General features: G+C 38.7%; 1 protein-coding gene across 1 annotated transcript in view; it reads right to left on the bottom strand.

Moving 5' to 3' along the window:
* LOC123758390 (zinc finger protein 271-like) overlaps window positions 1-9256 on the bottom strand; it is a 65696-nt gene extending 56440 nt beyond the window's left edge. Inside the window, exon 1 of the mRNA XM_045742745.2 lies at window positions 8717-9256. The gene's annotated coding sequence lies outside the window, so the exon portion shown is untranslated. The remainder of the gene's footprint in view (window positions 1-8716) is intronic.
* Window positions 9257-15738: the final 6482 nt, after the last annotated feature.

Raw genomic sequence — 15738 nt, 5'->3', positions numbered from 1 at the left:
CTCCTCCCGCCATACTTTTTTGCTTTTATTCACTATATACAGACGTTATATATAAGTATCTACATGTTTTGTTGACCATAACTGTACAACTAAGCTTGTATGGTGAGCTCACGCAATAAGAGACGTTGCTACACACACAGTCAGCTGGCGGCTGCCTCCCTCACTGGTTCATGGCCAAATGCACAAACTTTTCTCCTTCAACAATACTGTTTTTAGTGTTATTACATTATATACACACACATTATATATAGGTATCTATACGTTTTATTCACCATAACTGTACAACTAAGCTGGTATAATGCTCAAACTGCATAGTGGCCACCACACACTGCATGACAAGTCATGCAGACGACGCCACCTCCCTCAACAAAATGGCTCCTGCTAACATACTTCCTTTGATATTATTACACTATATACACAATATATAGGTATCTACATTTGCGTTCACCATAGCGAACCACTAAGCTCGTATAGTGAGTCCAGACAGTAAAATGTGGCCACACAGAGTCAGCAAACAATGCTACCTCCCTCCCCACCAAGATTATTTCTCCCACCACAGCGCTAATTATCACTACATATTATCCTGTTTTTTTTTTTTAATTTTGCCCCGAGAGGCGAGTTTATTGGGCAGCCCCACTCATCTTTTGAGTGGACATACTGCCATAGCAACATGTACAATACTCTGGTCATTTTTATCAGTCAGGGGTCTTCTGAAATACTATCATCACTAAAAAATAGCATGTACATTTATATTTTGACATTTTTAGAAGATACTGTGTTCACAAGCTGAACAGTAGTGCTGTTAGCTCATGCTGCATGTGCCAACCTTGGTTGCTCATTTAGTACTGAGGCTCTCACACCCAGATATGTTACCCACAATTTTTTTCCAAGATTGCATCTGTTTACTATTGGCGATGGTTAGACTATAGCTGCCCCTATCCTTCGCAGGGCATTTAACACTTTCGCTCACCCCGCGCGCCACCCCTCGACAGGGCGATATGGGCCCCAGCGTGTCACGGAAGCGCGCGTTAATTCCGAAAAGTGTATACTCTCTTCAACTTTGTCACCTCAATTCTCCTTCTACGAGAATAAATTTGGTATCATTGTGTTCGCAATAAAATTCTCTACAGCACTAAATGCATATAAACTCCAAAAGCCCGGCTAATTACCCGCAGCAAACAGAGAAAGTGCGAACGAGTTACCCGGGAGCGCGCAAACGGGATAAAATGTTTTCACTATTTTCACTCTGGTCACCTCAATTTTTGTCCTAGGTCTTTCATTTTGGTCTCAATGGGTTCGTAATAAAATTCTCTAGAGGAACATTAGCATATAAAAAAAAACACCTGGTCACGCTCCAACCGCCGACGAGTTGAAGACGGGCCACGCGTTAGCCGTGAGTGAGCGCTCAGAGGCCTTCCTACTACACTCCCAATTCCCACCCTTTTCAAGCCTTTCTTTCGCAATTTTCTTCCTGGAAGGGCCTTGTTCATGATTACTATCCATCGTGGAGTAAGCGTAGATAGTTTCTAAAGCCGCAGTAAGAAATATAGCCACGGAAAATAGCCGAAATGTTCACACGTTTGAGATGCGAGGGGAGACGACATTGGTCACAACAGTGGAGCAAAGACAATGGGCCCACGGCGTGTGCCAAGCCGCCTGAGGGCCACGAGGCTCAACAAAGGAAATGGGAAGACATCGGCGCACATTTTAAAACCAGTCCCCAAAAAATCGGATACAAACCTGATTTTTGGCGAATTTTTAAAGTGGATGACGCAATGCTGCGTCATCCCCGGCATTACCGCCAGTAAACGGATGACGCAATGCTGCGTCATCCCCGAGCGAAAGTGTTAAAATCGTGCGTGAGACCTTCAATCATACATACAGTACAACCTCGATTCAACGTACCCCGATTCAACGAATCTCCGGCTAGTTCGCACACTTTTCAGGCCGGATTTACTCACCCGGTTCGACGAACAATGGTTCGCCGAAGCGGGGGATGTTCGGATTTGCTTACGACGTCGAGACAGAGTTCACAGACTGGTGGAAAACTTTCACATTCTATCACAGATTACAATTATTAATTCCTTCATATGACAAGTTCGATCACACAAGTGGATCACACAAGTGGACCGCACATGTGGTCCACAAGTGGTTCACAAGCTTACGATGTTGGGACAGAGTTCACAGTGGTAGAAAATCTTTACCATACCATCACAGATTACAATTAATAATTCCTTCATATGACAAGTTGGATCACACAAATGGACCATACAAATGGACCACACAAGTGGACCACACAAGTGGACCACACAAGTGGACCACAAGTGGTCCACAAGCTTACGATTTTGGGGCAGAGTTCACAGAGTGGTGGAAAACTGTTTCATTCTATCACAGATTACAATTAATAATTCTTTCATAAGACAAGTTGGATCACACAAGTGGACCACACAACAAGTGAATCATATGAACCAAACACCAGCCAGAATGGTCCACAAGAAGTGACGCATATTAACCAAACACCATCCAGAGTCGTCCACACAAGTGAACGACTGAGTTTCAATGATTTTCGTTCACCGATTTGTGGCACACGTATCTTTGTAAATTAATTTAAAGGCTGAAGCGTGAATAGCTAGCTAATATGTTGAAATCTTCTTATATACATTTTCTGTGATGAAACAAGACGAGTGAGGGTGGACAGATAAGGGAATACTGTACAGTAAATCTCACTTTACAGTGAGGTTTCACTCACTTTCGTCTGTGTTGTCATAGTTCAGTGACCCATGGCTTTGAACGTTTCACATTAATAAATCATTTCTGAAACTGGTGTTTTAATAACTCTTTATTATCCTAATTAAACTAAACTAAATAAAACCAAAAATATACTGTAATAAGGTAGATATCTCCTATTTGAGAAATTATTCACGTTATTGGCAGCACGACAACAGCACGAGTGGACAGGTCTAATCCCTGTCCATACAACACCATGCTTGTTGTGTTCGATTTCGTCGCCACAGTTCAGCGATCTACGGCTTCGAAATAATAAAATTAATAAATCAGTTCCAAGGTAAGTATTTTTTATAGCTCTTATTATCGTAATAATGTTGCTAAACTAAATATGTAACCCAAAAATATATAATTTGATGTAAATTGAATATTTGATAGAAATATATGTTACTGGAAATTGAACACAACACCAGGCAGTGTTTTGTTCGATTTCGTCGCCACAGTTCAGTGACCTACGGCTTCGAAATAATAAAATTAATAAGTTCCAAAATAAGTATTTTTTATAGCTCTTATTATCGTAATAATGTTGCTAAACTAAATATATAACCCAAAAATATATAATTTGATGTAAATCGAATTGTTAAGGGAAATTTATGTTACTGGATCAGGCTTAAACACCAGCCTACTGAAGGGTGTACGTATAGACTAAGTCTGCGTTCGTACAGTATGCACCCAGTGCCCTTAGCTTTGTCTGCGATTGACGTACAGTATTTATCAGCCGGTGGAAGAATAATCGTGTAATTGACCATTTTTTTACTACAGCTCTTTGGTTATAAAACAAAATGTCTCAGGGGCTTACTAATAGTGCCTTATTAATGCCAAAACTGAAGCAATATTTTGCAAGAACTAGTAGCAGAAAATCAACCAGCACGAGAACAGCCGTACCCAACACGAGAACAGCCGTACCCCCAGCACGAGAACAGCCGTACCCAGCACGAGAACAGCCGTACCCAGCACGAGAACAGCCATACCCAGCAAGAGAACAGCCGTACCAAGCATGAGAACAGCCGAACCCAGCACGAGAACAGCCGTACCCAGCACGAGCACAGTTGTACCCAGCACTGGTACAACAGCAATACCCAGCACATGCACAGTTGTACCCAGCACTGGTACAACAGCAGCCAGCACCAGCTCAGAAGCAGCTGAACCCACAGCAGCAGCGAGCACCAGCAAAGCTGATGCTCGCTGCATCAGCAAAGCTGATGCAAACATCTAAAAACATCGTGTGCAGCGTGAACAGTTAGAACAAGTGTTAAATTTAAGTGTGTACACAGTGTTAAAATTTAAGCTGCAGTAATTTTAGTGTACAATAGTTTTCATAAACTGTATTGTAGTACTCAACATACAGCAGAACTACTTTTAATCAACACAGTGCTAACGGCATAATGCACTGCAGTACGTATTTAATGTAGAGCATTCACAACTTCACGAAACTTCAAGATGGACATAACTTCAACAATAAGGTAAATTTATGAAATACAGTATTTTTTAGTAGAGAAGTAATATATAGGTAGAGTATGTAATATGATAATGCATTTTTATTGTGTACAAGAAAAAAAAAAAGACAGACACAAACGCCTCCTGAAGGTCACCTCTTGCAACGAATCCAACGCTCCAACGAACTGCGGTTGGTCCCATATAGTACGTTGAATCGAGGTTGTACTGTATATGTAGTGTGCCGTTTCGTAAAAGTTACTCTCTACATACGTGTATGATTTGTGCCGTTTAAGGGTTAAACAAGTTGAGAGAGGTACAGCCTTTGACATGATTGGGAAGATCATTTCACATTTTGGGTCCCTTGATTTGCAGAGCATTTCTAGTTCGATTAAGTCAAACTCTTGGAATATTAAATAAGTATTTGTTTCTAGTTTGGTTCCCATGGATTCTGTTACAACATTCTTGGAAGTGTTTAAGGCCAGGATTGGCATTACAGTTCAGAGTTTTATTTATATAAGAGTATAGTTAAGAGGATGTGTAGCAACCTAATATCCAACATATTCAAAGATTTAAATAGAAGGCCAAGTGCTGTCTGGGCCCAGAGTTTGTTATTATTCTTAGAATAATAACAAACTCTGATCTTAGAAAGAAAGAGATCTTAGAAAGAATGCCAACAGTTTTAAAAATTGATTTTGCTATATGTTGAACGTGGCCCTGAAAATTCAGCTTGTTATCGATGTGAACACCAAGAAATTTACCATCTACTTTGTTACTAATTTGGATATTGTTTATTCTTAGGTTAATTTGATCTGAGGATTTTTTACCAAACAAAATATACAGTGGGGCCTCGATTTACAATGATATTCTGTTCCCAGAGACGTATCGTAAGTCGAAACGATTTTTCCCATAAGAAATAAAGGATATTTAATTAATCCGTTCCACACCCCCAAAAATATTAACTTACAAATACTGTACACTTTCTACTGAATACAATTTTTTTCTCTAACTACAATACAGTACATATGTTTATCTTACCTTTAAGGAGGACTCTTGATTCAATTTCTTTCTTTATTATGCCCCCCATACCCACCCCCGTGGACAGTGGTGTAAAGGATTACAGAGGCACATAATCGGTTCAGGAACTGAACCCTCTAGTTCATTTAGCTAAGCAAATAATTTTTTGATGCTAGTTACAAAATTATTAATGTTATATATACATGTGCACATTCTCATACATACATGTACATATATCTATACGTATACATATATACATACACATACATATTTAACACTATCGCGCACCCCACGAGCGCGCCGCAGACTTTGACATCATGGCCCCAATGGTGCGGGCGAGTGTGCGGCGACGCCTAAATGTGTATACTCATTTCAGTTTTCTCACCTTAATTCTGGAGCTACATCGTTTGTTTTGGTATCATTGTGTTCGCAAACACAATGCACACATGCAAATGTTTATGCATATAATGTCCAAAAGCCTGGCGAGCCTCCCCACAGCAAAGCCTAAAGTCAGAAAAGTTACCCGTGAGCGCACAAAATCAGTAAAATGTTTATACTCGTTCCATTTTTCTCACCTTAATTCTCGTGCTACGTAGCTCGTTTTGGTATCATTGTGTTCGCAATTAAATTCCCTACAGATGTGCATGAATATAATGTACAAAAGCCTGCCGTGCCTCCCCGCAGTAAAGCCTAAAGTTACCCGTGAACGAGCACCAATTTGTATATTGCAACCTTAAGTGTATACTCGTTCAGTGTGATAACATCAATTTTCGTGTTACGTCTTTCATTTTGGTATCAAATTGTTTGCAATAAAAAGGCGAGTATTTTAAAACTATTCCCATAATAAAAGAGCAATAACTAGAATTTTAACAACTATTTTAATTCTGGAAGCTCATCATCATAATTATTTATATCTTTCTAGTGTTCTGACATAAATTTTTGTGTTACATCTTTCATTTTGGTATCAAATTGTTTACGACGTAAAGGCGCGCATTTTAAAACTAGTCCCAACATAATAGCACAATAAAAAGATTTTTAACAAATATTTTAACATTTTGACCAAAAACCTATTTATAATCATTTAAGTGTTCGGACATCAAGTTTCATGTTACATCTTTCATTTTGATATCAAATTGTGCGCATTCTAAACGCACTTAATTTGAAACTATCCCGAGGTCGATCGGATAATAAATGAATTTTATATAAATATTTTTCTAGTGGACGCGAGTCCTGTCCAAAGCCAGGACTCGGGAGAAAAAAAATGGACGGGATCGATGTCCAAAGAGAGCGAAAGTGTTAAGATATGTTAAAATTCTATTTAATGTGCTATTATTATGGGGCTAGTTTTAAAATGTGCTCCTTTACATTACAAACAATTTGATACCAAAATGAAAGATGTAACACGAAAAATTTATGTCAGAACACTGGAAAGATATACATAATTTTGTGATGATGAGCGTCCAAAATTAAAATATTTGTTAAAATTCTATTTATTGCTCTATTATTATGAGACTAGTTTTAAAGTACGCGCCTTTATATTGCGAACAATTTGATACCAAAACGAAAGTCATAAGACGAAAATTGATGCTTTTAAACTGAACGAGTATACACATTAGGCTGCGGTGTGCAAATTGGTGCTCGTTCACAGGTAAATTTAGGCTTTGCTGTGGGGAGTCACGCCAGGCTTTTGGACATTATATGCATATACACCTATAGGGAATTTTATTGCGAACACAATGATACCAAAACGAACGACATAGCATGAGAATTTTAGGTGAAAAAACTGAAACGAGTATACACATTTTACCGATTTTGTGCGCTCATGGGTAATTTTTGCCGCGTTTAGGCTTTGCTGTGGAAGTCACACCAGGCTTTTGGACATTATATGCATATACACCTGTTGGGAATTCTATTGCGAACACAATGACACCAAAAAGAACGACGTAGCATGAAAATTAAGGTGAGAAAACTGAAACGAGTATACAGTATACATTCGGTGTCGCCGCGCTCTTGCCAGCACGCTTGCACGCACGCCGGGCGCATGACCTCTAAGTTTGCAGCGTGCATGCCGGGAGCGAGAGAAAGCTAACACTTTTGCTGGGGAATAACGCTATTTGTGTTCTAAAATCAATTCACATAGTTTGGGGGAGGATACAATGTGCGTCCACAATGGCCCAAAGTTCCATTTATTTTCCGATTATTATGTGACGTGTTTTAAAATGTAGGCCAATATCTTGCACCAATTTAACACAAAAATGAATGAAAATTGAGGTGAGAAACTGGAAAGAGTTTAAATAGTGTGTGGTTGTGCACTCACAGGCACTGCGGCACCGCCCAGCCTACCCTGCAGTGCGCTGCAGGTGGCACGCCGGCCCAGGCAAAGTATTTTAACATGTATGAAAACACTTTGGCTGCCTGTCCCTCGATACAATGAATTATTAATTAGAATTAAATCATTTTAATGTTATTTCATTGTGCATAGTTATTACTTAGCAGTATAACAGCCTATAGTCAGCCAAACAAACAGTGAAATAATACTTAAGACCAATAGATAGATAGATAGATAGATAAATTAATTAAAAAAATAAATAAAAAATAGTTTATTTAGGAATAAGTACATACATATTGAGTTACAAGCAAAATATTGGATTTCTAGAAACACTAGTATATACGATGCCTAAATCCACTAGTATGCACAGCATTTCGGGCAAGATGTTGGAATTTTTTTTTTTAAACTAAGATTTAAGACTAATTGATATTAAAAGCATGAAGTGAACTAAATGAAGAATGACAACTATTACATGTTTAATTAACAGCAGCAATTGCAACAGAGCAGATAGTAATTTTAATAAATTATCAGATGGACTACAATTCCTTAAGTTTATACATGGCAGATATCAGCAGTTTTACAAGTTAGTCATTAATCATTATTGTTTGATAATACATACTGGAGTGAACGATATGGAAGAAAATGCAGAATAGAACCAGTGAAGAGCAGAGATGCCATAGACACAATCAGAGAACACTGAATAAACATCAGAGGTCCGCAGTTGTTCAACGTTCTCCCAGCGACTATAAGAAATATTGCCAGAACAACCGTGGACATCTTCAAGAGTAAACTAGACTCTTTTCTAAAAAATGTGCCAGACTAACCGGGCCCTGGAGGGTGTGGGGGCCTGTGGGCCGCTCCAAGCAACAGCCTAGTGAACCAAACTCTCATAAGTCAAGCCTGGCCTCGGGCCGGGCTTGAGGAGTAGAAGAACTCCCAGAACCCCATCAAGCAGGTATAACAACACATAGGTTGACATTTAGGGGGGTAAGGTAGGTTACATGAAGTTGATTAGGTAGTACTTAGTTTTTCTCTTAAACTGGTTGAGAGATAGGCAGTCTTTGACGTGACTGGGAAGGTCATTTACTGCAGTTTTAACAGCTTCCAATTTCTGTTCACTACTGAAATCAGAACTACCTAATCTAACCTTACCTATCAATATGTGTCCACCTTCTTATCTGGAATTAGTGTCTGTAGGATAGGTCACAACTTTCTTATAGTAAAGTCAATGCTGCTCTGAGTTAATCTAATCTTCTTCTCTATTTATGGTCACTAGTCATCCTCAGAATGACTGCAGTGCTATGGGAAGGCTTCTAGTATTATAATCTTCTATTTGATTTAAGTGCGAGACTAGTAGCCTGGTTAGCTCATAGGTCCAATCATCTTCTTGAAGTGTTGTTGATTGTTGTGAAATATGGAGAGTGTGTTGTTGGTGGTTGAGGGGCGGAGACGAACGTCTTCCTCTTCGCGATACGTGCAGTTTGCATGGAAACTTCTTATTCTTCTTCTTGATACTAGGTGCAGTTTGCATGAAGAGTTTATCCTTTCGATGACTGCATCAGTACAAATGTTGGGAGACGCGTTTATGTTAAGCAAGTGATGCACCCGTGCGAAGCAGTGTAGAACAAAATAACAATAACAACACAGCGTTCGTACAGGACATCGGTTAAAACACAGAACCCGAATGTCAGCACCCAAACACATCGGTTAGAACACAGAATCCAACGATATCGACATTCACAGACAGTGAACTACACACCCGTCCCATAAATAAATAAATAAATATGTTTATTCAGGTAAGGTACATACATACATACAAGTGATGTTACATTAATGGATTGATATATAGATAGAGCTAGTACATACAATGCCTAAAGCCACTATTACGCAATGCGTTTCGGGCAAGAAAAACATTAATATCTAGAACTTAATACTAATTGAGCATAAAGAATAAAAAGTGTTGAGAACAAATACAAATAAAGATAAAAAAAAAAGAGGGAACATGACTGAAAAAGCAGCACAAATACAATAGGTTGACAAACAGTGTTAATAATAATAATAATAATAATAATATTTTATTTAGGTAAGGTACATACATACAATAAATTTTTACAAAGATTGGTTGACTTGTAGGTAGAGCTAGTACATACAATGCCTAAAGCCACTATTACGCAAAGCGTTTCGGGCATGATAAACTTAAATGACAAGCTTAATACTAATTGAGCATAATGAGTAGATGAAAACAAGAAATGAAAACATAGATGAAAAAGCAGCACAAATACAAATATGTCGACAAACAGCGCTCTTTAAAGAAAAACAGACATTGGTTGACAATAGAAGGGAAAGGTAGGTTACAGGGAATTTATTAGGTATAGCTTCGTTTTTAACTTAAACTGGTTGAGAGAGGTACAGTCTTTAACATGGTCGGGAAGGTCATTCCACGTTCTGGGCCCCTTGATTTGTAGAGCATTTCTGGTTTGATTAAGTCGTACTCTAGGAATATCAAAACTGTATTTATTTCTGGTGTGGTGCTCATGGGTTCTGTTACAACCTTCTATGAAGCTTTTGAGATCAGGATTGGCATTATAGTTTAGCGTTTTATATATGTATAATACACATGAGAGAATGTGCAGAGACTTAATGTCTAACATATTCAGAGATTTGAGTAGGGGTACCGAGTGATGTCTGGGGCCAGAGTTGGATATTGTCCTAATAGCAGCTTTGTGTTGAGTAATTAGAGGACGTAAGTGATTTTGGGTAGTAGAGCCCCAAGCACAAATACCATAGTTGAGATATGGATAGATAAGGGAGTAATAGAGAGTCACTAGGACAGGGCGTGGTACATAATATCTGATCTTAGAAAGAATGCCCACAGTTTTTGAAACTTTTTTTGATATATTTAGAATGTGTCCCTGGAAATTCAGCTTGTGGTCAATGAGAATACCCAGGAATTTGCCATCTAATTTGTTACAAATTTGGGTATTGTTTATTTTGAGATTTATTTGATTAGAGGATTTATTGCCAAACAGAATATAGAAAGTTTTGTCAATGTTAAGGGTGAGTTTGTTGGCAGTTAGCCAAAGATGGACTTTATTAAGCTCAGTATTTACTGTGGCATTTAGAGCAAGGGGATCAGGACTGGAGTAAATGAAGGTTGTGTCGTCAGCAAATAGAATTGGTTTGAGGTGTTGGGAGGCATTTGGAAGGTCATTAATGTAGATGAGAAAGAAGAGAGGGCCAAGTATGCTGCCCTGAGGAACACCAATGTTGATGGGTAGGTGTTGATTAAACAAAAAAAAATTACAGACATGGGTTGACAATAAAGGAGTGAGGTAGGTTACAGGGAATTTATTAGGTAGTGTTTAGTTTTTATCTTTTATTTATTTATTTATTTATTTATTTATTTATTTATTTATGCATATACAAGAATGTACATAAGGAATGTGAGGATACAAATATGGTAATTACAGTCTTGTAAAGCCACTAGCACGCGCAGCGTTTCGGGCAGGTCCTTAATCTAAGAAAATTTTAAGGAGGTAAATACTTGCAAAATTATAGACAAAAAATGATAACAGATTACATGAAATGAAAACCATCTTAAACTGGTTGAGAGAGGTACAGTCTTTAACATGGTTGGGAAGGTCATTCCACATTCTGGGTCCCTTGATTTGTAGAGCATTTCTAGTTTGATTAAGTCGTACTCTAGGAATATCAAAACTGTATTTATTTCTGGTGTGGTGCTCATGGGTTCTGTTACAACCTTCAATGAAGCTTTTGAGGTCAGGATTGGCATTACAGTTCAGCGTTTTATATATGTATAATACACAAGAGAGAATGTGCAGTGACTTAATATCTAACATATTCAGAGATTTGAGTTAGGGTACCGAGTGATGTCTGGGGCCAGAGTTGGATATTGTCCTAATAGCAGCTTTGTGTTGGGTAATAAGAGGACGTAAATGATTTTGGGTAGTAGAACCCCAAGCACAAATACCATAGTTGAGGTATGGATAGATGAGGGAGTAATAGAGAGTAACCAGGGCAGGGCGGGGTACATAATATCTGATCTTAGAAAGAATGCCAACAGTTTTTGAAACTTTTTTTGATATGTTTAGAATGTGTCCCTGGAAATTCAACTTGTGGTCAATGAGAATGCCAAGGAATTTGCCATCTAATTTGTTACAAATTTGGGTATTGTTTATTTTGAGATTTATTTGATTAGAGGATTTATTGCCAAGCAGAATATAGAAAGTTTTGTCAATGTTAAGGGTGAGTTTGTTGGCAGTTAGCCACAGATGGACTTTATTTAGCTCAGTATTTACTGTGGCATTTAGAGCAAGGGGGTCAGGACTGGAGTAAATGAAGGTTGTGTCGTCAGCAAATAGAATTGGTTTGAGGTGTTGGGAGGCATTTGGAAGGTCATTAATGTAGATGAGAAAGAGGAGAGGGCCAAGTATGCTGCCCTGAGGAACACCAATGTTGATGGGTAGGGTGGGAGAAATTGTATTATTCACAGAAACATACTGGAGCCTGTCAGTAAGATATGATTTGAGGTATTGCAGGGAGTGTCCTCTGACTCCATAATGATGTAATTTAAGAAGAAGGTTTTGATGGTTGACAGTGTCAAAAGCCTTACGCAGGTCCACAAATAACCCAACAGGAAACTCCTTTTTATCAAGAGCTGCGTGAATTAAGTTAATCATACTAATAAGTGCATCGTTAGTGCTTTTTTTGGGTCTGAAGCCATATTGACAAGAGCTAAGTATATTGTGTTTGGCTAGAAAAGAGTAAAGCTGCTTGTAGATTAGTTTTTCGAATATTTTTGACAAGTTAGGCAGGATTGATATAGGTCTGTAGTTGTTAACATCTGTGAGATCACCACATTTGTGGACAGGGGTTACTCTCGCTTTTTTTTAGAATATCTGGAAAGGTTTGGAGTTCAAGTGACTTGTTGAAGAGCAAAGCAATAGCAGGGGCTAAAGATCTGGAGGCTTTTTTGTAGATTAAAGTTGATATCTCCTCAAGGGCACCAGACTTGGTTTTAAAGGAAAGGATTGTCTCATTGACGTCAGTGGAATTAATAGGCTTTAGGTACAGAGACTGTGGATAGTTTCCTGTAAGATAGTCCTTAATGTCAGTACTGGAAGATGGAATATCATTAGCAAGGGATGAACCAATGGAAGAGAAGAACCTATTGAACTCAATAGCAGAATCAGAGGCTGAAAGCTGACCATCGTTATTAGACAGGAGAGTCGGGTTGTTATTTAAAGACTTCTTTGATCCCAATATTTGTGAAATTGTTCTCCAAGTTTGTTTAATGTTGCTCTTTATTTGGGTAAATTTATCTTCGTAGTATTTAGTTTTGGCTCATCTAATTATCTTAGATAGCAATAATGAGTAATTCTTTGAGAATTCTTTGGAGACAATTCCTAACCTATACTTCTTCTCAAGATCATGTTTTTTATTAATAAATTTAAGTATTCCCTTTGTGCTTAATATTCTGAGCGTTGTTGATCGTGTTACTGAAATTAACTGTCAAATTGGTATAAAAATGCTTAGGCTAACTCATCCTAATCCTTGCACAGAAGCCCTCCAGAATTTCTTTATTGAAGATCAGCATTGTTCCAAATGGATAACAAAAACTGGAACCCAACTCAGAATGTATCAGGTTCATGATTTGTACCAAGAGAAACAACAGCGGCACTTTCCTGCACCGTGGGAGGTTACACCCTTTCCAGTTTTAATCCCTCCCTTTCCACCCAAGAAGCAAATTAGAGATCAGCCCAAGCTTCGTCTTGAGGCAAAGCTCAACGCCTTAAGCCATATTGATGCTCTGTCCACAGAGCATTCTCTCTCTCAAATTATATACACTGATGGTTCCCTACACCGCACCACGGGTGCAGCTGGAAGTGTAGTTGTCCTGACAATGGGCGATGGCCTATACTTTGAGTGGGGAGTCCGTATAAACAACTGGGCCTCTACCCTTCAGACTGAACTATTTGCCTTGATCCTTGCACTGAAATGTGTACAAGTCTCAAAACTTGATACATTAATTGTAAGTGACTCCTTATCATCCTTAAATGCTCTCAACTCTTTAAGACATAACTGTAACATGCTCGTGTCCGAAGCTAGACACAAATACAACAAAATTACTAAGGATGGTAACAGAGTCCATTTCATGTGGTCTCCATCTCATGTTGGCCTCCGAATGCATGATAGAGCTGATAAGTTAGCCAAAGAATCTGCCTTTAAAGGAGCCGTTGAGTGTAACCTTGGATTGTCAATGAGCAATCTGAGAGCAGCTGTACACCGAGAACTTCAACAAGATCTTGTAGATCTGAGGCAAAGTGAAATTGACACCAGTAATTCCATCTATCATCATACTATCATGCAAGAGGAGCCACACATCTATGGATCATCCAATAAAATCAGCAGACTTCTAGATGTTACTACTGCTCGGCTTAGACTCGGTTACAAGTATCTCTGGGAATTCTCATTATCTGCTGATGTAGACCTGACCAAATGTAAACTGTGTCAACAAAATTATTCGCACACCCTCCGTCACTATGTGATGGAGTGCGAAAAGATACGTGAATTTAGAGACAATTCTATAACCAATGTTCCAGCGATGTGTCAATATTTCATTCAAAATGATCTGCTACCAGAAATTTTAGCCAAATATCCCCAGTTTGCTAACTGTAGGTAGTAACTAAGTGATTGTAACCTATCCACCGCTGCCCACTGGATGGGGGGCGGTGTGCAGGACAAACATATAAATTTTGACACTAGCTCTCCACATATGTCAGTTGCTTAATTTAGAACCTGTACTTGAGGTCGATCTCGAACCCATTGTTGATGTGATGACTTATATTGAATTTTGTAACTAGCTCATCAAGATTGTAACTTGCTTAGCTAAATGAATTGTGGGGTTCAGTCCCTGAGCCCATTATGTGCCTCTGTAACCCTTTCCACTACCGCCCACAAGATGGGTATGGGGTGCATAATAAATGAACTAAACTAAACTCCCTTTGTGAGCCAGGGATTGTTAAGCCTTTTTGTTGTGACTTGTTTTGTAAGCATAGGACAGTGGGTATTATAAAGGCTAAGAGTTTTTTGAAGAAAAGATTGAACTGCTAGGTTGATGTCCTCTATGTTACCTAGCTCGGACTCCCAGTTGACATTATCAGTAGCAGTTATAAAATTGTCTATAGCAGTTTCATTGTGTAGTCTAAAACGTATCTCTCTTGACTCAAGAGGTGGTTTGCTAATGTTAGTTAAGAGAAATGTGGGGTAATGGTCTGTAGTGCTATCGGTGATTATACCTGAAGTAAGCGGAGAGGTTATGTTTGTCCAGATGTGATCTAGAGCCGTGGCAGTGCTATCAGTGATTCTAGTAGGTCTAGTGATTAAGGGTATGAGGAAGCAGGAATTCATACAGTTGAGGAAGCTAACAGCAGTAGGGTGTTCTGGCTCGCAGAGGTCAATATTAAAGTCCCCTGCGATAATTAGGTGGTTTTTGTTCAGTCTGTTATCAAGTATTAGATTTCTAAGGTTTGAGTTGAATTCGGACACATCAGTGTTAGGAATTCTATAAACTGCACCCACAGACAGGATAGACTCGGCACCCTTGACTCTGAAGCTGGCGAAGATATACTCCCCATAGCAGTCTCTAGTTCTAATTTCTTTTAAGCATGTTAGTTCTTGGTGGTAGTAAAGAGCAGTGCCACCACCTCTCTGAAGTTGACGACAGTTGTGAATTGCTGAGTAGTTAGGCATGTTAAAGAGTTGAGTAGTATCCTCTTTCAACCATGTTTCAGTAAGTATAATAAAAGAGAATTTGTTGTCAATAGCTTCAATCAAGGCACTAACATCATCGAAGTGTTTACCTAGGGATCTAACGTTCAAATTGATTACAGAGATATTGTGATTATGAGTTAATACATTGTTTACATCATGTGCTGCAAAATATCTGCAATTTAGATCATTAAAGTGATTATTGTCATAGATAGTGGATAAGAGGTTAAGTTCTGGGTCTATACTTGACTGCATAAAAAAGCTGATTGCAGGAAAAAACAAGAAAAAAAATGTACACAATACTGTACAAAACAAACACAAAAGGGGCTTACAGGGGTACAATGGAGTAAGGGAGTATGGCTAGGCTAGGAAACCTAGGTAAT

Source organism: Procambarus clarkii, chromosome 11 (genome assembly GCF_040958095.1).
Source record: "Procambarus clarkii isolate CNS0578487 chromosome 11, FALCON_Pclarkii_2.0, whole genome shotgun sequence".
Lineage (NCBI taxonomy): Eukaryota > Metazoa > Arthropoda > Malacostraca > Decapoda > Cambaridae > Procambarus > Procambarus clarkii.
This window is presented reverse-complemented; position numbering and strand designations above follow the sequence as displayed.